Raw genomic sequence first — 23,253 nt, 5'->3', positions numbered from 1 at the left:
TATGGATTTAATCAAGTATAATCTTATAGCTTAGCAATGATTTTTCTGGCCAAGTGGCAATAACTCTTTTGCAAAGTACTTAAACTATTTACACAATTCATAAGGATGCTCATGGTTTTATGCCTTAAGGTTAATAAAATTTTGATTCATAAATAATTAAAAATATTTTATGCATAAAAAGAGCATTTGGACTAGAATTTACCAAGTTATGACATCCTGGTTTTCGTTGTAGAATGCCCACATAATTTTGTGGACCATTGATATTGATATTGTTGGGATCCCAGTCAATATCCTCATATGAACTATTGATATATTCTCCAATTTCTATAACACTCTATTCCACACACTGTACCCAGGGAAGATATGAAATCATACACTAAAGTTCCAACTCCCTGGCAGGTCTTTAGCTCTCTCCACAAATCATCATGACACAGCCACAGGAATTTTGTATTTGTTGCTTTGTATGCTTAGCATGCTCTTTCAAGCTGGTTGCATGGCTGACTTATTTACATCTTTCTTGTTTAAAATGTGATCTTTTGACATCTCTGTTGAAATCTCATCTTTTCATAGAGACCTTCTATAATAATACAAACAAAAGTAGCCCCACTAATAATTCTCTATGCCATATTCCTTCTTTAGTTTTAGCTTTTCTACCTGAAATGATCTCATTTTAAACCTGATTCGTCTGTCTACATCTTCTAAAATATAAATCCAGTGAAGATAAGGATGGTATATGGTATCTGGCATTAAGTATCCAATAAATCAAGATGAAGTATAATAACAATAAAACATCATTTCAGCTAAATTAAGAAGTACAATCTGTAAAGCTCTGTAATCTTCTCTAATAATTTTCCTTCACCTTGGATTTGAAATAAGAGTTTTGAAGAGTGGACTAGAAGGGAAGTGATGTACTGGAGGAAATGAAAGTCAGGAATTTGGCAATTTGGGGAAGAATAAAGTGTAGGTTCTGAGAGAATGAAAGATTGAGATAAATATAAAATATGCTCTTCATAACATTTATGTTCAAAATGGCTTAACTGACCCCATAGAAAGCATATCCCCAAATATGTTTTCAAATGGGCTCCTCCATAGGTTGATTTTCATACGATTACTAGAGTTTGGCTTGTTCAGAAGACAAGACAAGAATTCCTGAGGAGAAAGTAGATATGGAGGACCAATTTTATATAAGAAGTTAGACCAGAAATGAGTCAAGAGGGAAACTCTTTCAGGAAGGCAAGAATTTTTTAGTGTCTATATCTCTGTAAATTATTTTCATTCTATCTTTTCTCACTTATCCATGAAATTTTGGGGGGCTCAAACTCCCAGAATTCCTCAGGCACTGTAGATAAACCAATGAATTACACAAGCCAATTTCTTGACATTATGGTATTTACAGCCTAATGGGGAAATATAAACAGTAAATAAAAACTTATACCAGTTAAATACAAAAGACTGCCTTCAAGTATAGTCGATTCCTCCTGAAACGTCATATAAGCAGCAACAACAACAGCAATTAAAATGGTTAAAGAGATTGTTATAAGCAACATTCTACAAGAAAAGAGAGAACAGAGCAGAGAATAAACTTCTGAAGCTAAAAAGAAAATGACTGAATGGTAGAAGATTTAGAATATCAGAGTCTAATCCCATGTCTGTAGTATGGAAAACCCTAAGCAGTTTTTTTAACCTACCAGAATTCCCACAAAGATTCCAAAATTAATACTGCCAGATGTCTTTGCAATTGTGGGATATGAGCAAAGCTAAAATTAGTAAGACTGGTGAAGTTTCTTTAAGAAGCTATAAGTGTCTCACCCTTTACCCCGTTCCTTGCAGGCTGTGATATTATATTCCCACCATAGTATAAGGTGGGGGTTGTAGTCTCTGAAGAGTATTAAACAGAAGACTTGCAAACCAGGCATGGTTGAGGGTGAGGAAACCATATGGAAAATGTACAGAATAAAGTGTCAGTTGTATTCTTAATGCCTGGAACCCCAGCTGTCTTTCCTCCAGGTCATTGTAATCCCGATAAGAAAATAGAAAATTGTGTTCTGGGAAATCTTTCAAGTAAAAAGTAGACTATTTAATTCAAATTACTAAGTTAAATCCCACTCAGGAATCTCATTATACTACTTTTAGCTTTAGGTAAGTCTTAGTGCATTAATCTTATATATAATGAGACAAATAAGAATTCTCAAATCAGAGAAAAATGTCAGGTATGTAAGAAGGAGATTGAAGCAAATAAATGAAGGGCAATCTCCAGGAAACATAAACAATTTGAAGGTAAAATAAATGTAAAAATATATTTTGAATATCAACAGAAAAAGAAGATATTTTAACATTTAGCAAGAAAAGGATAGCATAAAAAAGTATATATAGAATGTTTTAAAAACTATATAAAATCAATAACATAAAGTCAGTACTTAAAAACTCAAGAGAAGTTTAAGTAGTGGGCATCTTCCAGAAAAAAGCAAAACACAACTGTAGAAAATAAAAAGGAAAGCCGAGGTGACCGGATGATCCATTCAGGCATGTCAACCTCTAAATAGTGAGATCCTAAAAAGAGTGAACTCATTAGGGAAATAAAATATTCAAGATTTTCAGAGCAACAACAATAAAATGTTTCCCTATGTATTAACCTAGTACTGCAACAACAACAAAAAATGAAAATAAACCCACACCATGTAGAAATTACTATGCATTCACTAAACTATATCTCTTTTGAGCTAAATTGGCTGTGAAGCTATTGTGCTTTCTCTACTCTCTTCCTACATCTGCTGGCTGGATAGAAATGATCCAGCAGAGGACTCTTCCAAGGCCCTAGTAAGTTTCAGAATGACTAGTTTGGAGGAGCCTGAAATATCACACTGAAAGCCATATTCCAAGTACCTTCCAAACTGACTGATGAACTGTAAAGTAACCACTGTAGTGGTAAGCTACAGAGGTTTGGAGTTGTTTGGTATAGCAGTAGCCTGTGTGATTAATAGAAAATGTAAACACTCACTATTTCTCTAATCTAAATCCTAATATCACCACATTAGGGACATGGAAAAAGAAAGTATAGAAAATGTGTTTGTGGCTCAGTCGGTTAAGTGTCTTACACTTGGTTTTAGCTCAGGTCATGATCTCAGGGTCCGGTGATCAAGCCCAGAGATGGGCTCTATGCTCAGCGCCAAGTCTCCTTGTCCCTTTCCCTCTGCTCCTACCCCTGCATGCACTCTCTCCCTCATAAATAAATAAAATCTTAAAAAAAGAAGAAATTGTGTTTGTACAGGGAGGGGACAGGGGACAGGAAAGAGAGACATATTCTTCATTCTTTTTGATAGTAGAAAGTAAATAGATAATGGCTCAAGGTAAAAAAAAAAATCTAGAATTAGCAAGTTAGTCTATTATTTAGAGATATATAGGTAAATGTCAAAATAATTGGCTAAAAGAATTAAAAGATGCCGTGCTTGTAGAAAAGTAATTGTGGCATGGGAATTTTCTTTTTCTTAAGGATATTTATAAAACTATTTGACCTTTTAAATTGTAGGTATATATAACTCAGTTAAAACTCAGGACAAAAGAAAAATATTTCACGTATGAAAACTTTACAAATGGGTGAGAAGAGATTGCAGAATTGAGGAACCTAACCTGGAAGGAATGGTGAATCAAGGAAGATGATAGATAGGCAATAATAACATCTGAAATCTGAAGATGACTTGGTATTATGTAGAGTCTTTCATATTCCTATCTGTTGCTATCCAAAATTATGTGATCCATTCATTTATTAGAAATCAGAAAAAGTTCCATTTGAATACAGGAATAATATGAGAAAAGTGTATCACTGAAACATTTTGAGACTGTTAAACAAAAGAGTGTTAGAGAATTATACTGAACTAAAACCCCAAATCATAAGTTAGAGTGATCTGATTTATCCAAGAAAAAGACATTAAAATTTACTTTTTTTTTCTAACTTGAAAATATATATATAGAATGCAAAAACTCTTTTTCCAATTTCTTTTCTCCTTGAAGAGCTCACCAGCTTCCTGACATTACAGGTCTGTGCTTACTCTCATAGACAGGAGGCCTTTCCAACTCTACTACGCTTAGTCCTCTTTCTTCACAATGTTTTCTAAAACTAATGTCAACAAAAATTACTTGGGGGTGTAAGAAGAAAACTTAATTAGTGGAAAGGAAAAACAACATATCAAAGTCTACACCCGTGAGTTAAAATGCAAAACAATGTTATTGTTCTTATAAGAAACCTTTTCTTGGCTTTCAATATGTGAAAGTGTGAAGGAGATTAATGATCCTTTAGTTAAAAGACTCTAGCAGAAAGGATCTGTAAATCATTTGTAAGTTTCTAGGAAAATACCCCAAGAAACTTTGATTACACGTTCTATTTCAGTTAATAATATTCCTCTTTTTCTTCAAGCCTTTTCTTCTTTTCAGAGTTGCTAGCCTTATAATCAATGAAGAGATGCTAATTATGTTTCTCGCTGATGTGGCTTCTCTAGCTCAAGCTCTCTATCTACAAAATCACTTCAAATGGGATTGCCTGACCAACCGACTCATCCCTACAATTTTACACCCCTAAATAATTGTATCTTTAGTTCTTTCAACTTGGTTGTGAACATAACAGTATACAAGAATGATTTCAAGTGTTACTTATATAGCACTTCCCTAGTCATCCTTCTTTGTTTAAATTAGGAAACAACAGTCTTCTAAATCTGAAAAAAAAAAAAAAATCATTAGGCAATTTATCTTCCACTTTAAACTCACTGTGTTTTCCCCCTCTATATCTGTTTGTGCCTCTTTGTGTTAACTAAATTTTGGGGGAGTACATGGATTAAGTTTGTCTGGTGACATTTTTGGCTATTCAAAACAGATCTCAAATATTATTGGAACTCAATGATTAACTATTAAATAAAGACTATATGTTGGGGCAAAATCAGAAAATAATAAGCATATAGAGAAACCATATGTAATGAATGTCAACACCATGGACGAAAACTTCACCATATCTCCACATAAGGAGTAGAAACAGTTAGGGTTAATTAAAAAAAAAAATAAAATAAAATGAACAAGAATATCCATTAAACAATTAAGAATGTGCATAAGAAATAGGTAAGAGAATTGCAAAGGAGATTCAAGTTAATAACTTCTTTTTTTAATTAGTAACTTCTACTTAGAGGAAACCTTCATTGAGAAGATAGTCTGTGTTCCAGTCACATTAATTCTATGTATTTGTTTACTAAAGAAAGTTGTGTATTCTGAAATTCAGAAGTATCATATGTGTTCCTCAATTATTCACATTACTGTATCACATATTTCAGTTACTCAAAAAAAAAAAAAAAGGAAGACGCAGGTCACGATGATAGAGTAAAATGTTACATGTCAAAATTATTTCCTTTTCCCTCTAGACTAAACCATGAAATTCAAGTCAGTAGAAATATGTTTCTCTAAAGTTAGTTTGCCAAAGAAAAACAAGAAAAATATGAATTTTTTTCTTTAAAATTTCTGATGCTATAGAGAATAAATATATTTTAAATATATTTGATGTAAAAATACAACATATCCTGTTTTACAAGTTTTTAAGCAATCACAGAGATTTTGAATTTACGAATGCATCATCCGGACTAGCATTTTGATAGAGGGATGCAAAGTATTTAATAAAAAATCTCTATTTTTATATTTTTTGACAAATGCTTTTTTCCTATACAAAAATGAAAACAAATATTTTGTATTTTTACTAATAATATTGCTCAATATATGTGAATTGCTTAGCATAACACCTGGCACAAAATAACATTTTCTATGCGTTCTAACTGTTGAACTTATCAGTCACCTTTTAATTATTATATTATACATACAAAGTATTTTGCTTGTGTAGATTTACGTTCCTGGAGGGCAGGGGCCCTCTGCATCTTTGCAAAATGCTGTGCATACAGAAGACTCTGATTATGTGAAGAATAAATGATAAGAAAATAATGAATAAGCAAAAGATACATTGCTGATAAATTCTCAGGAAAGACAGAGAAATGATTTATTGCTTGCTTGTGATTCAGCATGTTATAAACACCCAAGGCAAAAATATCCTCGTTATAAAATTAGAATAATACCTGAAGTCCTCCTTTGGCAGAAGGTAGGATCAGGAATAAATAGAGACTTGTATAATACCTCTGTAGTAAATTCACTTTTTTAAATTCTTTGATTTCATAGCAGCAATGTCCACAATAGCCAAACTGTGGAAAGAGCCGAGGTGCCCTTCAACAGACGAATTGATAAAGAAGATTTGGTCTATGTATGCAATGGAATATTACTCAGCCATCAGAAAGGATGAAAATTCCTGAGAATTTTGCATCAACATGGATGGGACTGGAGGAGATTATCCTAAGTGAAATAAGTCAGGCAGAGAAAGTCAATTATCATATGGTTTCACTTATTTGTGGAACATAAGGAATAGCATGGAGGACATTAGGAGAAGGAGGGAAAAATGAAGGGAGGGAAATCGGAGGGAGAGATGAACCAGGAGAGACTATGGACTCTGAGAAACAAACAGGGTTTTAGAAGGGAGGGCGGTGGGGGGATGGATTAGCCCAGTGACAGGTATTAAGGAGGGCATGTATTGCATGGAGCACTGGGTGTTATACGAAATGAATCATGGAACACTACATCAAAAACTAATTATGTACTGTATGGTGACTAACATAATAAAATATAAAATAAAATAAAATAAAATGCAAACTGTTGGAAAAATAAATTCTATGATTTCATAGTTATTATAGTATCTAAATAAGTTAATACATTTAGCAAAGCATTTTATAAACTACTTTATTCATAGTTAAAATAGAGCAGCAAAAGAAGACTTTGATGATAATCAATAAATTCAATTCTCAAATCTTTTAATTTAATCTAATTTAATTTTTCTATGTGGGATGCTTGCTGACAGAAGCTGGGACATGGTCAGGGAGGTTGGGAGCATGGGGGTTTTCCAAGAATGAAAAGAGGAGGGAAAAGGGTAAATAGGATGCAGTTAGAGCCTGCGAGGTGCACTCTGTGGCTCTCGCTGTGTGTGGGGAAAATAAGTGCGGGTCCTGAAGGAGGGCAGGGAGAGGATGAACTGGGATGCATTAAGCATCAGGGAGGCTCGAGAATGGTGGAGTCAGACCGGAGACACTGCTGCCATGACCACTCTTCCCAGAGGAAGCCTCAACTCTCAGGATCTTGGGAACTCTACAGGATGGTAGGAGCATTCTGCGATGAGAAATACCTGGGTGCCCAGGTGCTAGACCCCTCGTGCCAGACACATTTGTAAGAAGTCTGGCTCATGTCACCTATCAAGTGAACCCCAATCTTCATCACACCTAACCCCCTACCCCACCTTTAGAGTCACAGTGCAAGGAAACCTCCCTCTAGGGCAGATGTGTGGCAGGTGCCCTTTCTGCAGGCAGAAAGAGTTACTTGGGTTTTATATGTGACATGTGAGCTCTCCATGAAATACTACCCTTTCCCTTTCCGTATTAAAATGTTCAGTATAATCTAAAGGAATGGCTGAAATGCCATCTATTCTTGTGTAATAAATATATAATGAATCAACAAGTCCTTGATTATATTTAATGAACATTGTCATTATTTGTCACTAACATCACTATATTTCCTGAGGATAATATGGGGCTAGAAAGTACTTGAAAATGCTTTGCTTGAGAATTTGAGAGGCTATAAGCCTTTTTCTATCCACATTATGTGGTTTATCATCATAAAACCTCCTGAGTATTTAAGGCAAATGTCTACCTGTTGGTCATGCTTGCTTCATGATATATACTCTTTGGTTTTATTGCCCTATTTTGGCAGTTGGCTTGCTCTACAATGCAATGCAGCTGAATCAGAACTCTGTTTCTTGTCTCTTCTAGGGTCTGGTCTAACACAAAATGGAACATTACGTCAAAAGAAAAATTCAGTGCAAGTCTAGATTTATGACAGCTAAACTTTCCTATGGTGTGGATTTCCGAGAAAAAAGTGCAGGCAATTCAAGCATGCTAAGATGTCCGAACCTATCTGTTGGTCAGAACAGAAGTATATAGATTTAAAAAAAAAAAGTCTTTATGAAGATGGACTTTTATCTTTAATACATATTTCTTAAGGAATAAGTTGTTTTTTTTTTCACCTCGGGGAATTCAGGGCTTGATGTAGAAAGACACTTTCTATACCATCTGCAGCAAAACTGTTGCTGCTTCTCTCCCTGAGAATGGATTGACTTATTGACCAGGGCCAGGGAATTAAGTATAAAAGGCTAAATTAAAAAGACATCTAATTTATTGCCACCACTTCCAAAAGAATGTGAAATCAATGGTAAAGTCCCAAACTTTGAAAGATGATTATGAGTAAAGAATTCAGAGTTCAGAGATAAATAAGGCACAGCTCTTTCCTTCCAGAATGTACATTCTGGTGGAGAAGACAAACACTTCCATAACCATTTGGGACCAAATGTGGCAAACTCTATTGACATGATATAAGCAATGGACTAGGGATGTACATGAAAGACAGGTTAATTTGACTGGAGGAATGGGAAACTTGAAGAGATGGAGATTGAGATGGACCTTAATGAGTGGATTCAAGAGGACCTTCTTTGGTATGAGCATAGAGAGGAAATTCAAGGCAAAGGAAATGGGTAACACTGAAAAAATTAGGAACGGTCTTCCTTATTTTAAATTTTCTAGAGTCAGAATTTTGTAGCTGGAAAGACACTGGAGTTCATTATTTCATGAGTCTTCAAATCACATTTCTTGTTACCCTAAAGATAGAAGTGTTTCTAGGAAGTGAAGATAAAGGGAAAAATATTTTGCTGCAAAAATTAAATTTCAGTGCCAGTCATCATTTCTAATTGCTCAATTTTACCAAAAAAGAAATAGCTTCTTGGAAGATGCATGTGATATCCATTTTGTCAGAAATTGTTTTGCCTAGAAAACAAGATTCAGGAGTCCTGACTTGTATTCCAATAAACTTTGCCTTAGCTTACTACTACTACATATCTTTTCATCTACAAGGATTGAGCTAATCTTTGAAAATTAAAAATACAGCAAGTAAGTTATGATAGAACCAGACTTTCATTTTTTTAATCAAATAAATTGTTTTAACACATGATTAATGAGCCTCTACAGTATGGTAGGCACAGTTTCTATGCATGAGAAGTATGGAGGAAACAGAGCAAAGTTCTACTTGCATGAAGCACAGATCCTTTTTTTTTTTTTTTTTTAAAGATTTTATTTATTTACTTGACAAAGAGAGAGAGTTAGTGAGAGCAGGAACACAAGCGGGGGAGTGGGAGAGGGAGAAGCAGGCTTCCCGCCGAGCAGGGAGCCCGATGTGGGGCTCGATCCCAGGATCCTGGGATCATGACCTGAGCTGAAGGCAAACGCTTAACGACTGAGCCACCCAGGCGCCCCTGAAGCACAGATTCTATCAGAAGAATTTTTAACAACTTAACTAATGTTTACATTATCATCATTATCAACACAAAAAGCGCAAGTGTGTAATGTTTGTAATTAAGAGAAAATACAGGAAAGTAATTTAAAACATATGTTCTAGTAATAAACCATCAATGTTTAAATCTAGTATCTAGTATCTACTCCTTATTGGCTGAATGACCACATGTAAATTGCTTAACCTCTCTGTGCCTCAGTTTCCTCATTTGTATAACTGGGTAACCGCTACTGAATTTGTAGTGCTGTTTTGAAAGATGAAATGAGATAATACGTGTAACAGTGAAATGTAGCCAGAATTCATTATTATTTTCTTTGTCATTGTCTTTTTTTAAAGTTCATTTTTGTTGTTATACTGGCGTATGCCTTTTCTAGTCTTTTATTTTTAATTTATTTAATTAAAGAGGTGAAATAGACACAAAAAAACTACAGATATTTAAAGTGTACAAATATGATAAATTTTACAATATGTATACATCAGTGGAATATTTCACAATAAAATAATGAACACCCCTAAATCTATCACCCCTAAAATCTCATGTACTTTGTAATTTCTCCTTACTTTTCCTCCTATCCCTTACCTGTTCCTAGGCAACCACTAGAGATTATATTTGCATTTTCTAGATTTTATGTAAATGGTACCATATAGATGTTCTCCTTTTCTCTGACTTCTTTCACTCAGCATAATTATGTCGAGGTTCATTTATGTTGTTGCATGTAGCTGTCTGTTTCTTTATATTGCTGGAAGTATTTTATTATACCAATTATGCCATAATTTGTTTATCCATTCACCTGTTGATGCATAATTCTGTTGTTTCCAGTTTTTGGTTAATACGAATAAAGTTGCAATGGACCTTTATATAGGAGTCTTTTTAAGTATGTAATGATATTGCACAACTTTCCATGTGCTTAATTTGCCATCCTCAGTCTTTTTTTATGAAGTGTTTGATGTAAACTTCAGATTACTTTATATTGAGTTTTTTCTTATCATTCAGATTTAGGAGTTCTTTATATATTCTGGATACAAGTTATTTATGGTTTGCAAATAGTTTTCCCAGTTTGTGGCTTCTCTTCATTCTCTTGGAAATGCCTTTCGAAGAGCAGGTATTTTAAATATTGATGCAGTCCAACTTAATATTTTTCCTTTATGAAAAATATTTTTTGTGTCAGATCTAAAATCCAGAGACATAAATAATTTTTCTATACTTTTCCTGATATTATGAGTTTTAGGTTGTACATTTAGGTCTACAGTCCATATTGAGTTAATCGCTCTTTAGATATAGATCCAATTTCACTTTTCTCTGCATGCAGATATCCTCTTTTTAAATGACCATTTGTTCAAAAGGCTATTCTTACTCCACTGAATTCCTTTACTCCACTGAATTCCTTCGCACAGTCATTAAAAATCAGTTATCCTTTGTGCACCTGGGTGGCTCAGTCAGTTGGTTAAGTATCTGACTCTTTTTTTTTTTAAAGATTTTATTTATTTATTTGAGAGAGAGAGAATGAGAGAGAGCACATGAGAGTGGGGAGGGCCAGAGGGAGAAGCAGACTCCCTGCCAAGCAGGGAGGCCGATGCAGGACTCGATCCAGGGACTCCAGGATCATGACCTGAGCCGAAGGCAGTCGCTTAACCAACTGAGCCACCCAGGCACCCAAGTATCTGGCTCTTGATCTTGGCTCAGGTCATGATCTCAGGGTCATGAGATTGAGTCCTGCTATTGGGCTCCGCATTGGGTGTGGAACCTGCTTAAGATTCTCTTTTTCCTTCTTCCTCTACTGTTGGTACTCTCCTCTCTCTCTTAAGAAAAAAAAAGTGAAAAAAAATAAAGGGATGAAGTTGCCCTTTTTCAGCACTGCTCACACTGTGTCTCTCTCTCCCAAAAAAAAAAAAAAAAAAAAAATCAGTTATCCTTTTCTGTTTGGGTGTATTTCTAGACTATCTATTCTGTTCCGTTAGACCAATACAACACTGTTTCAAAAGTACAGATTTATAAAGTCATTAGTCTTCCATCTTCATTTTTTTCAAAATTGTTTTGAGTATACAAGGCTATTTGCATTTCCATATGGAATTTAGAATCAGTTTGACAATCTTTACAAAAAAAAAAAAAAAAACACAAAAAAAACAACCAAAAACTCAAAAACCCTTCTGGGATTTTTATTTGATTAGATAGAATCTAAAGATCAATATGGAGAAAATTTACAGCTTAATATCAAGTGATATGACACATGACCACAGTGTATCACTCCATTAATTTAAATGGTCTTTATTTTTTCTCAAAAATGATTTTAGTGTTCACTGTATCAGTCTTCCACATATTTCACCAAATTTATTCTTAAGGATTTCATACTTTGTGATGCTACAGTGTATGGTATATTTTTATTTCAATTTTTGATTATGTTGCTAGTACATAGAAATACAATTGATATTTTTTTCTACTGATCTGATAGTAGGCAGACTTACTAAACTGACTTAAATTCAGGTAGGTTTTCTTTTGTGAGTTTTACAAAATTTTCTACATAGATGATCATGTCTTCTAGGAATAAAGTTTTATTACTTTTTCTCTAATCTGGATAACTTTCATTGACTTTTATGGTTTATTTCACTGCCTAAAATCTCAAGATAATGTTGCATAGAAGTGAGGCTCTTAGGAGGAAAGCACTCAGTGTTTCACTATCCATCATGCTGTTAACACAAGGCTTTTCATAGATGTCCATTATAAAATTGAGGAAATTCTCTTCTATTTCATTGTTCATTTTGTCAAATGATTTTTTTTTAAAGATTTTATTTATTTATTTAACAGAGAGAGTCATAGCGAGAGAGGGAACACAAGCAGGGGGAGTGGCAGAGGGAGAAGCAGGCTCCCCACGGAGCAGGGAGCCTGACAACATGGGGCTCAATCCCAGGACTCTGGGATCATGACCTGAGCCAAAGGCAGACGCTTAATGACTGAGCCAGCCAGGCACCCCTGTCAAATGATTTTTTATACATCTACTGTCATGTTTATATGTTCTCTCTTTTCCTTTTTAGTGTTAATATAGCAGGTTATATTAGTTGATTTTTGTATTTTAAGCCAGTCTTGAATTCCTGAGATAAACTCTGGTGATTAGCTGTTGGATCAGCTTAATAACTTTTTTTTTTTTAGTAGACTCCACGCCCGGAGTGGAACCCAGTATGGAGCCCAATGTGGGGCTTGAACTCATGACCCTGAGATTAAGACCTGACCTGAGATCAAGAGTTGGATGCTTAACGGACTGAGCCACTCAGGCACCCCTCAATTTAATAAAATTTTCAAAATTTTTGTATCTATATTCTGCAACTTTCTTTTCTTCTAATGTCTTTGTCTGATTGGAATGTATTCCCTCCTCATCAATTATCTGGAAGAGTGGTGTAGTATTGATATTAATTTTTTCTTGAGTATTTCATAGAATTCATTAGCAAAATCATTGAGGCCTGGGGTTTTGTTCTCTTTTGTTTACCTTTTTAATCTTCCGTGTAAATTGTGTCAAGGAATGTGTTCATTTCACCTACACTGTCAACTTAACTGCCATGAATTTGTTGATAATATTCTCTGTTTATTCTTTAAAGTCTGCAGAATCTCTGGTGATATCACCTCTTTCATTTTTGGCATTGGTAATTTCTTTTATTTTTTTTCCATTGATCTGACAATCTATAGGCTTATCAATTTTATGATCTCAAAAACTACTTTTTGGTTACATTGATCTTTTTTATTGATTTTATTTTATCTATTACATTGTTTATCACTTTAATATTTAATATGCCTTTCTTATCTGCTTACTTTGGATTTAATTTACTCTTTGCTAGTTTCTTAGGATGGAAGCTAAGATGATTGATTTGACAAGATTTTTCTTTCCTAATAAAGGCACTATTGTTATGTATTTCTTCAGTACTGCTTCATTGGGGTCTTGCAAATTAGGATTTTCTTTTCATTTTCATTCTCTTGAAATATTTTGCAATTTTATTTTGTTTCTCTTCTGACCTTTGGGCTACTTAGAAATGTGTTTCATTTCCAAATATTTGTGGATTTTACACATATCTTTCTTTTACTGATTTCTAATTTAATTCAGTTGTTGTCAGAGAATATGTTTGTATGATTTAAATCATTTTAAATTAGCTGACACTTGTTTTATGGTCTAACTTGGTAAATATTCCATGTGTACTTGAAAAGAATGTATTCTGCTGTTGTTTGGCAGATTGTTCTATAAAAGTCAATGTGTTGGGGCGCCTGGGTGGCTCAGTCGTTAAGCGTCTGCCTTCGGCTCAGGTCATGATCCCAGGGTCCTGGAATCGAACCCCGCATCGGGCTCCCTGCTTGGCGGGAAGCCTGCTTCTCCTTCTCCCACTCCCCCTGCCTGTGTTCCCTCTCTCGCTGTGTCTCTCTCTGTCAAATAAATAAATAAAATCTTAAAAAAAAAAAAGTCAATGTGTTAAAGCTGATTATTTGGGTTGCTCAGATATTTTATATCCTATTGATTTTCACTTAATTTGTCCTACAGTTATTGAGAGAGAAATATTTAAATTTCAAAATAAAATTGTAGATTGGTCTATTTCTCCCTGTACTTATACTCATCCTCCCTGCCTTCCCTTTATACATTGAAAAATTAACAATTTAAATGTTTATTTCTGAGGAGCAGTGCTTCTGATTTCATCAGCAAAACATTCTCCATAGTTCTTGTCTGTTCAAAGAACAAGCCATGTTTTGTTTTAAAAATGATCATCTCTAACAGCAGGACAAAACTATATGAAGATAAAAATCACATTTTTGTTTGATTGAATGGACCGTTCACTTTGTTGAAATGTTTGGTCCAGAATTATCTGATCCCAAATCCTTGTTTTAAAATCTCCTGAACTATTTTTATTTATAATATAAAATACTATAAATATATATTATTTCTATTCCTATTTTATATATATATAACTATTATGTATCACTATATAAGCATTCTATATCTCTATAAGATTATATACATATTATACATGACTATATAATATATAAGTAATCTATATCTATATATCTATAGATGTAGATATGTATCATAGGTATAGATATATAGTTAGAAATATATGAATACATATGAACTTAATAAGATTCTTCCAGTGTGCCATCTAAAGACATAAAGTTTTCTTCAACTGGTAACTCTCATAGGAGAAGTTTTCTTTCATTATTGTCTTTTTAAAGATGCATAATATAGCTATTTCAAGAGAAACATTCTGTTATACCATTCAAAGTTGTATTTCCTCAGCATAATGAGCAATTTTAATTTGGTCTGTGGATCATTACTTCTTACTTGATATTGCTAGAATTCTAATGTTTTGAATTGTGGCTGTCATACAGCAGATTTATGCTTTTGGTAAAATGACCACCCTGGAGAATTAGCCTTCCCTTGTCTTACACAGAGAGGGACTTGATCTTATATGACATAATGACTATTCTATTTTCTTCCTTGAGACATCTGGAAAAATATTTGTCCTTTCCCTGGATTTCTAGAATACTTAGAATTTTATTTAACTTTGTAATAATGGGTAACCCTCTGCCATCCTATCTCACTGATGTACATGAAAGATTTAATTTCTCAGTGCTCAGTGAAATTTCTTGTTCTGTCCACGCTGGAGTAGATGTGGCAGAGACTGCTTGCTCCTTTCCAAACTACATTCTCTTCTTATTTCCTAATGAGAACTCTAACTTTGTTCTAACCCTAATTTGCCCAGCATAAAAAGAAAATCTACATTTTCCACTCTGTCTTCATCCTTTGAACATTTCCTATTCCGGTACAAAATTCAAACAAGGTGTCTGATAATAAAACAGCCACCCTACATCCATAAGGAAATGAGCAAGTGCATTGCTGAGACTTTAGATCTGATGTCTTTGGGCCTCTGAAACAATGCCATCAGTGGCCTCATCTTCATTCCTGCTTGAAAATTGTAACTCTGGGGCGCCTGCGTGGCTCACTCAGTTAAGCATCTGTCTTTGGCTCAGGTCATGATCCCAGGGTCCTGGGATCGAGTCCTGAGTGGGGCTCCCTGCTCAGCAGAGAACCTCTGTCTCTCCCTCTGCCTTCCGCTCTACTTGTGCACTCTCCCTATCAAATAAAGAAATAAAATCTAAAAAAAAAAAAAAGAAAAAGAAAATTGTCACTCTGTTATTTTTTAGATCATTATTTAGCTTTTCTTTACATGCAACTGCACTTATTACTTCATGGCTATGGCAGATATTATAAAGTTTCCTATTATGGTGATTCTGTATGACCTAAGATAGGTTTTTTTAAAAGGTTTTATTTATTTACTTGACAGAGAGACACAGCGAGAGAGGGAACACAAGCAGGGGGAGTGGGAGAGGGAAAAGCAGGCTTCCTGCGGAGCAAGGAGCCCGATGCGGGGCTCGATCCCAGGACCCTAGGACCATGACCTGAGCCAAAGGCAGATGCTTAATGATTGAGCCACCCAGGCACCCCTAAGATACAGTTTAAATTGGATATTTTGACTGTTGTCATTCTTGGCGATCCTAGCTTAAAAGTTAGAGAATTCTAGGTTCATATAACTGGGGAGTTTGAGGGGATAGCAATGTGGCTGGGTATATCAAAGCTCTGCCTGCGTTGCTCTGAAACACTTGGTGTGAATTTTATCTTCAGACTGGCATCTAAAAACCTAGTTATTCTAGGCCATACATATTCATACTCAATTTCCAAAGGAAAGGAGAAAAATAACTTCCAAAACTTTTCTCAAAAGAGAGAAGGAAAGGCCCTTTGTAAATCTTCTGTAGTACTAATTTATATAACCAGGGGATTTCCAAGCACTGACTGATTTAAATCTGTCCCTGTCTAAAGGAACCTCTAGCAATAGGATAGGATTACTTAACACTGACTAGCTCAGATAAGTGAGTTTAAACTTATCTGATGACCAACTTCATCAAACAAAAACAGGTATTTACATTGTGAGTCATCAGGAACATGTGTACATACACAAAACCAATTTTTCAAATAGCAGAACTCCCACATTTTATTTAATTTTATTTATTTAAATGCTAACTACAACACGGTAAGTAGATTTGTTAACCTACAAGTAGGTCACAACTTCCATTTATAAAATAAAGGCTTAAACCAATTAGTGTCTAACCATATGGTCAATATTGCATTGTGATATAATAGAATGGGAAAAGTGTTATTATTGTTGTTGTTGTTGTTGTTTATATGTGATATAATAGAGTGGGAAAAGTATTAAAGATACAACCATATTGGTCCTTAATACCCTCAAAATATCACAATGTCACACACACATGTATGTTTACTAATTCTAGGGGCTCACAAAAATCCCTCAGAGTTCATGTACCTGGGTGGCTCAGGGTTAAGCATCCAACTGTTGATTTGGCTCAGATCATGATCTCAGGGTCATGAGATCAAGCCCCAGTCTTTCTCCTCACTCAGCATGGAGTCTGCTTGAGATACTTTCTCTCTCTCACTCTGCCCCTCCACCTGCTCTCTCTCTCTCTAAGTATAATCTTTAAAAAAAAAAAATCCCTCAGAATTCTCAAAGCATGGGACCTTCCTTGTATTGTTCTATCATAGAAAATAAAAAAGTCTTTGATAGGAAAGAAGCCTGATGGGTTATTTTAATTCAAGTTTCACTATTTATAGACACTTCCATGATAATATGTCTGTCAGAAGGTTAATGTGATCAGCTGTGATCAGTTTATCTTAAATTTTTAGAAATCTAATAAAAAAATAAGAAGAGTTTGCTAACTACCTTAAAATTTAGATTTATTTCTTTGGAAGCTTATTGATTTTCTTATGCATGATAACAGAAATATTATCAAATAGTATGGAAACAATGATGGAAAATTATATGTTTGGCCTTTTAAGTTTGAAATGGTTGTATCATGGTTAGTCGCTGAATACAGGTCAGTAAGTTGCAGGCAATGACTGAGGCAACTTGGAATAGAAATTCATGATAACAGACCTTTTTTATTTTCAGATTTTTTAACTAAAATAATTCTTTAATAATTCATTTGATATGTTTATTCTGGTAGCATTTCCCTAAAATCTGGTAAGCAACAAAAAGTTAAATGAGTCGAGCTCATTATTTAAATAAACACTGAGAATTTTAGGATCCCTTCTTCTCCATTTAATACTTTTTCTTTTATTCTTTTCTTTTTCTTTTTTTTCTTTTTCATCTTTTACATACAAGACAGTCTGTTCTTCATTTTATGTAGCCAAAGAAAAAGCTTGGTTATACTGTGGTAACAAACAACTCCATAATCTCAACAAGTAATACTTTTTTTTTTTTCCTGCTGCATCATTACTACCTCTATTTTAGTAGTCAGCTCTTGTCTTATTCTACGATTAGGCAGGCTAACTGACATATTGCAATTTGCTATTGTAAAAAGAAAGAATGTGGTGAGTCATGCACTGACTCTTAAGGCTTTATCCTCTCCGTGTACAGAGAGGCTAACTCTCTTCCATTCATGTTTAATCCACCAAGTTCCATGACCCTAATCCAAGGATTAGTGAAGAGCTACTTTACCATGGACCCATAAGGAAAATTGGAAATACTTGGTAAGCTGTACCAATGTCTACTTCTTGTCTTTAAAAAAAAACATTCAAAATTTTTTAGTCAAAATGGATATACACACTGCAAAATTAGACATGTGTGATCCTTTTAGTAATAGAGTCATGGAGCAATTGGAATAATAGCTAAGCTGTTCTCAGTAGGAGTATTGCAGAAAGCTCCATGGATATGGCATATAAACTAGTTCTACAAGGACAGGAAGTAGCTGCAGAGGTACATGAGCAATCTGTGCTAGGAAGGCGCACGCACGATCATTGCAGTGTGAACGACAGACTAGATTAGAGTGAGAATGGAAGAATAAACTGTGAGAAGCCAAATGGCAATAGTTAATATGAAGGGCAGTGAAATGAAGAGGAAGTATAACATGGAAGATTGAATTTGGTCTATAGTAGATAGAGAAGTAAGCAAGAGACAAAAATTCATTGATAAATACTGGTTATAGCTTGGGGGAGTGCTTCGGAAATGGAACCCTAGTTCAGTGATATAGTAATTGCTATATTATAAAAAAAATTGCCCATAGTCAAATGACATTAGAAAATATTTCACGGTCATGATCCTGGAGTCCCGGGATCGAGTCCAGCATCGGGCTCCCTGCTCGGCAGGGAGCCTGCTTCTCCCTCTGACCCTCCCCCTCTCATGTGCTCTCTCTCATTCTCTCTCTCTCAAATAAATAAATAAAATCTTTAAAAAAAAAAAAAAAGAAAATATTTCACCTATGCTCTTCCCCCTTATAATTTCACCATAAGTATTTGCCCATTAAGGTCATGGAAATTCTTACAATAAAGAAACATGTTTAACTCAACATTCCCAACTTGATAAGATTTTTTCTTTTTTATAAACGGCATCTCCTAAAAACCCATATACACAATGAAAACAGTTTAGAGGTTCTGATTTAGTACTGAATATGAGTTGTGCTTCCTGCTATGTGACTAGGAGTGTTTTGCTTAATACAGTTACACAAATGAAGTATCAATTTTCAAGGGGGAAAAATGAACACTAAAGATGTGCTGAATATACACCATAGTCTTTATTAATTCATAAGTCGGTTTAGGATATTGCAAAGTTTCAGAGTTCTCATTATATGCTATTATTTTAAAAGTAGAAAAATTAGGAAAGATTTTTAATTTTTATTAATCTCAGTACATGTCCTGGAAATAACATGTTCTAAAATCAGGCTACTTCTTTGTTATTTGTGTGGACTTGACAGGAAATGAAGAAAAAAAATTAGCAGTATGGATTTTGACATTAGTTTTTAAATATTTATGTATGTATGTATGTAATCTCTACACCAATGTGGGGCTCAAACTCACAATCCCAAAATCAAGAGTCGCACATTCCACTGACTGAGCCAGCCAAGGTGCCCCTGATTTTGACATTACTCTTTAATGTCTAAATATCTCTGTCTATATCTATATAAAACATCTAAATTTATATAGGCTCTATAATTAGAAAACATGAATAACCTGGGATCTTTCTAATTTAATAGTTTTTCTTCTTACCCCTTCTAATGTTAGTATTGTTATTGTTGTTGTTTTTGAGAATGATATACTGAATTTTGTTTCTATCAAGATTTCAGTTGTCTGAAAAAATGACTATTTTAATTATCAAAGGTAACAAAAATCTCTGGCACTTTTTCTGATCCATGCTTGGATATATTAGGTGATCTAATATAGGTTGAATGATTAATTCATTTCCTCACAAATGAGTATGCAGGTGTTTAAATATAAAGGAGAATCATTTTATTTTCAGATCCATGCTATGTTAGGTCATAAAAGGTAAATATATTAATGAAAATATAATCTATTCTTGCTGTCATATATGATTATGCATACATATGCATTGAGTATATTGGCTCAAAAGGGATTTTATGTAACACAGAAATTCATTATTAATTTATTTATTAAGAGTACATTTATCATAAATTTATCAGAAAAATAATAAAATAGCAAATTCAACTACACCTACATTAATTCTCATCACTCAAAACTATATATATCCAGTTACTACTTTGTATTTATTAGCTGATATTCATGTTGATTCAACCTCTGTCCAATTGGATTTATAATTCCTTATGGTCATGAACTGAGTCTCTAGGCTTCAATATCCTATTAGATATATTTTCTCAGCACTAATAATTCTCATATTAACAATGAGGTCAAAAGGTGGATTAGCAAGGCTTGGTAAGTTGAAAAATCCTTCTGCTCATTGTCTTCCCTTCTACTCCCTGTACTGGCAGATGCATTCTGCTTCATTCTTTTCTATCATTTAATAGTTTTAATTACCCAGTGAATTTTTTGTAATACACTAAAGAATACTGTGACCGAGTGTAAAGGACTCTTGGCGGGGGTGGGGAAATCAAATATAATTGTTATGTAAATGAAGTGATAAAGGGTGTTTCTACACATCTGAAAAATTGTTTTGGGTACCAGATGACAGTATTTTTCTCTTTCATACCTTTTATCATTTAGTACTCCTCTGAAGCACAGTATTACTTTGTTTGCTTGACTCTGACCCAATAAAATATAGTCCCAATGAAAGAATTGAAAAAATTATTTGGAAACAATATGGGTGCATACAACTGCACACACACACACACACATATGTGGTATATACATACCACATAAGACTATAAATTAAAGCATGCTCTCTTGAAAGTAAAATGGCGAGATAAATATAGTACTTTATACTACAAAGATGCCAGTTTTGAGCATCTAATTAGCTTTCTAATTTGGAACATACTGTAATTGGGTCTCCTCTGTTATGAGAGCTGAAATTGAAAACAAGTGTGTATTTCTAACATTTATATTCCTAAATTGCCAAACATAATTGGTTTTTTTTTTTAATTTCTGAAGGTAATTGACTTGTAATTTTTATGTTATTGCTGTATATTTCTGCCTAGGAATCTCTTTATAATCCATGTCCCCTGCAAATTCTTCATTTCAAGGACTACAGAATGTTTTACAACATGAACTCACTTATATAGCTTCATGGAAATAGTATTGTCTAAAAAGGAGTCACTTTGTAAATCAACTAATAAAACATTTTAGCACACTTTCTTATGGTCCACAACCCTTTTTTATTATAAACTCACTACTATAAAATTATAGAGTATCTGGAAATAAAAACAGAATATGCAATCATTTTAATTTCTTGAGATGTTTAGATTTGTTTACACTAATATGTATATAATTTAAATTTTTTCACATTTTCAAATATAAAACCTTGAAGGAACTAACAAGTCTAAGAGAGGATGTTTACTCCTTGAAGACCCAACAGTTTGTGGATTTACTTCTTTACCTAAGATTTATTTAAGTATCAGATTGAATATAATTTATAATTATATTTTTAGTAATATGGAACAGTTGAGATTTGGTTGGTCATACTACTAAAGAGCAGATAAAAAAGATAATTTGATATTGGAATATTTGACTAATAAGGACTGGATGGGAGCCTGAAACAGGGAATGTCTGGAAAGTAAATATTGGTTATGGTAGGAAAGGGTATGCTACAGGAAAAAAAAATTATTAGTTTAGTTCTACAAAATCATTAATTATTTCTCACTCACCCATATATCCAATGCATGTTTGGCTGGTTCAGCTCCACAATATCATGAAGGATCCAGGAAAATGAAAGATGCTTTTGCTTTTATGTTGATCCATTATCTGTAAAGATGAGGTGTCTCTGGTCACTCTATCAGGGAAAGAGAGAGAGCCTCATAAATGATTTAGCCTAGAAGTAAGAGTATATCACTCTGCTTACACCACTATGATAAGAACAAGTAAGTTACAATGCTATCTTACTGAAAAAGTTAGAAAATTTACTTTTTCTGTGAGCCCAAAAGGAGAACCAGATGGGGATGAGCTCTGATTATATCTACCATAGGGAAATAGTCATACAGTTGACCCTTGAACAATGCAGGTTTGAAATCCACAGGTTCACTTATATGAGGATTTTTTAATAATACAGTACTGTAAATTATTTTCTCTTCCTTATGATTTTTAATAACCTTTTCTCTAACTTACCTTATTGTAAGAATACAGTATATAATACATAGAGCATACAAAATATGTGTTAAACAACTCTTTATGTTATCAAGAAGGCTTCCAGTCAATAAGTAGGATACTAGTAGTTGGGTTTTGGGGGAGCCAAAAGTTATATGTGGATTCTTGACTGTGTAGGGGGTTGGTGCCCCTAACCCCATGTTGTTCAAAAGCCACCTCTATTCTCACAATTCCAGCTGACTAAATATGAGTGAAAAAGTAACTCCACTAATTAGAATTATCTTCCTTCAGTGTATTTAGTGTGCTGACTAGTATCCCTCCAAAATCCATGTCCACTTGGAACCTAGGAATGTGACTTATTTGGAAGTAGGTCTTTGTAGATGTTATTAGTTCAGGTGATGTCATACTGAATCGTAAATACAATGACTGGTATCCTTAAAAGAGGAGGGGATACCAGAGATACACAAAGAAAAAGGACATGTGAACATGTAGGCAGAGGGTGGGGTGATGGAGCTTCAAGCTAAGGATTACCCACAACCACATGGAACTTAAAAGGCAAAGGAGGATTCTTTCTTAGAGCTTTCAGAGGGAACATGACCCTGCTAACATTTTTTGGATTCTAGCCTCAAAAACTATGAGACAAAATGTTCTGTTGTTTTAAACCACCAACTTTGTGGTAATTTATTACAGCAACTCTCAGACTAATACAGTATATTTCATCAAATATTCAACAACTCAATTTTATCTTGGTTTCCCTGAAAGCAATATTAATTTATTGTGAAGCCTCTTTTGCTTTCATTTGTATTTGGCACTCCTACTTCAACTTCGGATTTTACATAAAAAATTGTTGTACCTTCTTTTGGAAGAGAAAATTCTTCTTCCAAGTTTATTTTAATTAAAATGACTATCATAAGGGGCGCCTGGGTGGCTCAGTCGTTAAGCATCTGCCTTCGGCTCAGGTCATGATCCCAGGGTCCTGGGATCGAGCCCCGCATCGGGCTCCCTGCTCCATGGGAAGCCTGCTTCTCCCTCTCCCACTCCCCCTGCTTGTGTTCCCTCTCTCGCTGTGTCTCTCTGTCAAATAAATAAATAAAATCTTTAAAAAAATAATAATAAAATAAAATAAAATGACTATCATAATAGGATGAAAAGATTTAAAAGGATAAAAACCTAGAATCACAATTCTGCAGGTTTTTTTTTAACCCACACA

At 34.2% G+C, this 23,253-nt stretch overlaps 1 long non-coding RNA gene across 1 annotated transcript in view; it reads right to left on the bottom strand.

Moving 5' to 3' along the window:
* LOC118017051 overlaps positions 1 to 21,727 on the bottom strand; it is a 147,081-nt gene extending 125,354 nt beyond the window's left edge. The window contains exon 1 of the long non-coding RNA XR_004681043.1: positions 21,608 to 21,727. This is a non-coding gene — a long non-coding RNA (uncharacterized LOC118017051). The remainder of the gene's footprint in view (positions 1 to 21,607) is intronic.
* Between the last annotated feature and the right edge of the window lie 1,526 nt (positions 21,728 to 23,253).

This window comes from Mirounga leonina, unplaced genomic scaffold (genome assembly GCF_011800145.1).
Source record: "Mirounga leonina isolate KUSES-001 unplaced genomic scaffold, KU_Mleo_1.0 Mir_168, whole genome shotgun sequence".
In the NCBI taxonomy this organism is placed as follows: Eukaryota; Metazoa; Chordata; class Mammalia; order Carnivora; family Phocidae; genus Mirounga; species Mirounga leonina.
Note: the sequence above shows the minus strand (reverse complement) of the source record. Positions and strands in the feature narration are given on the sequence as shown.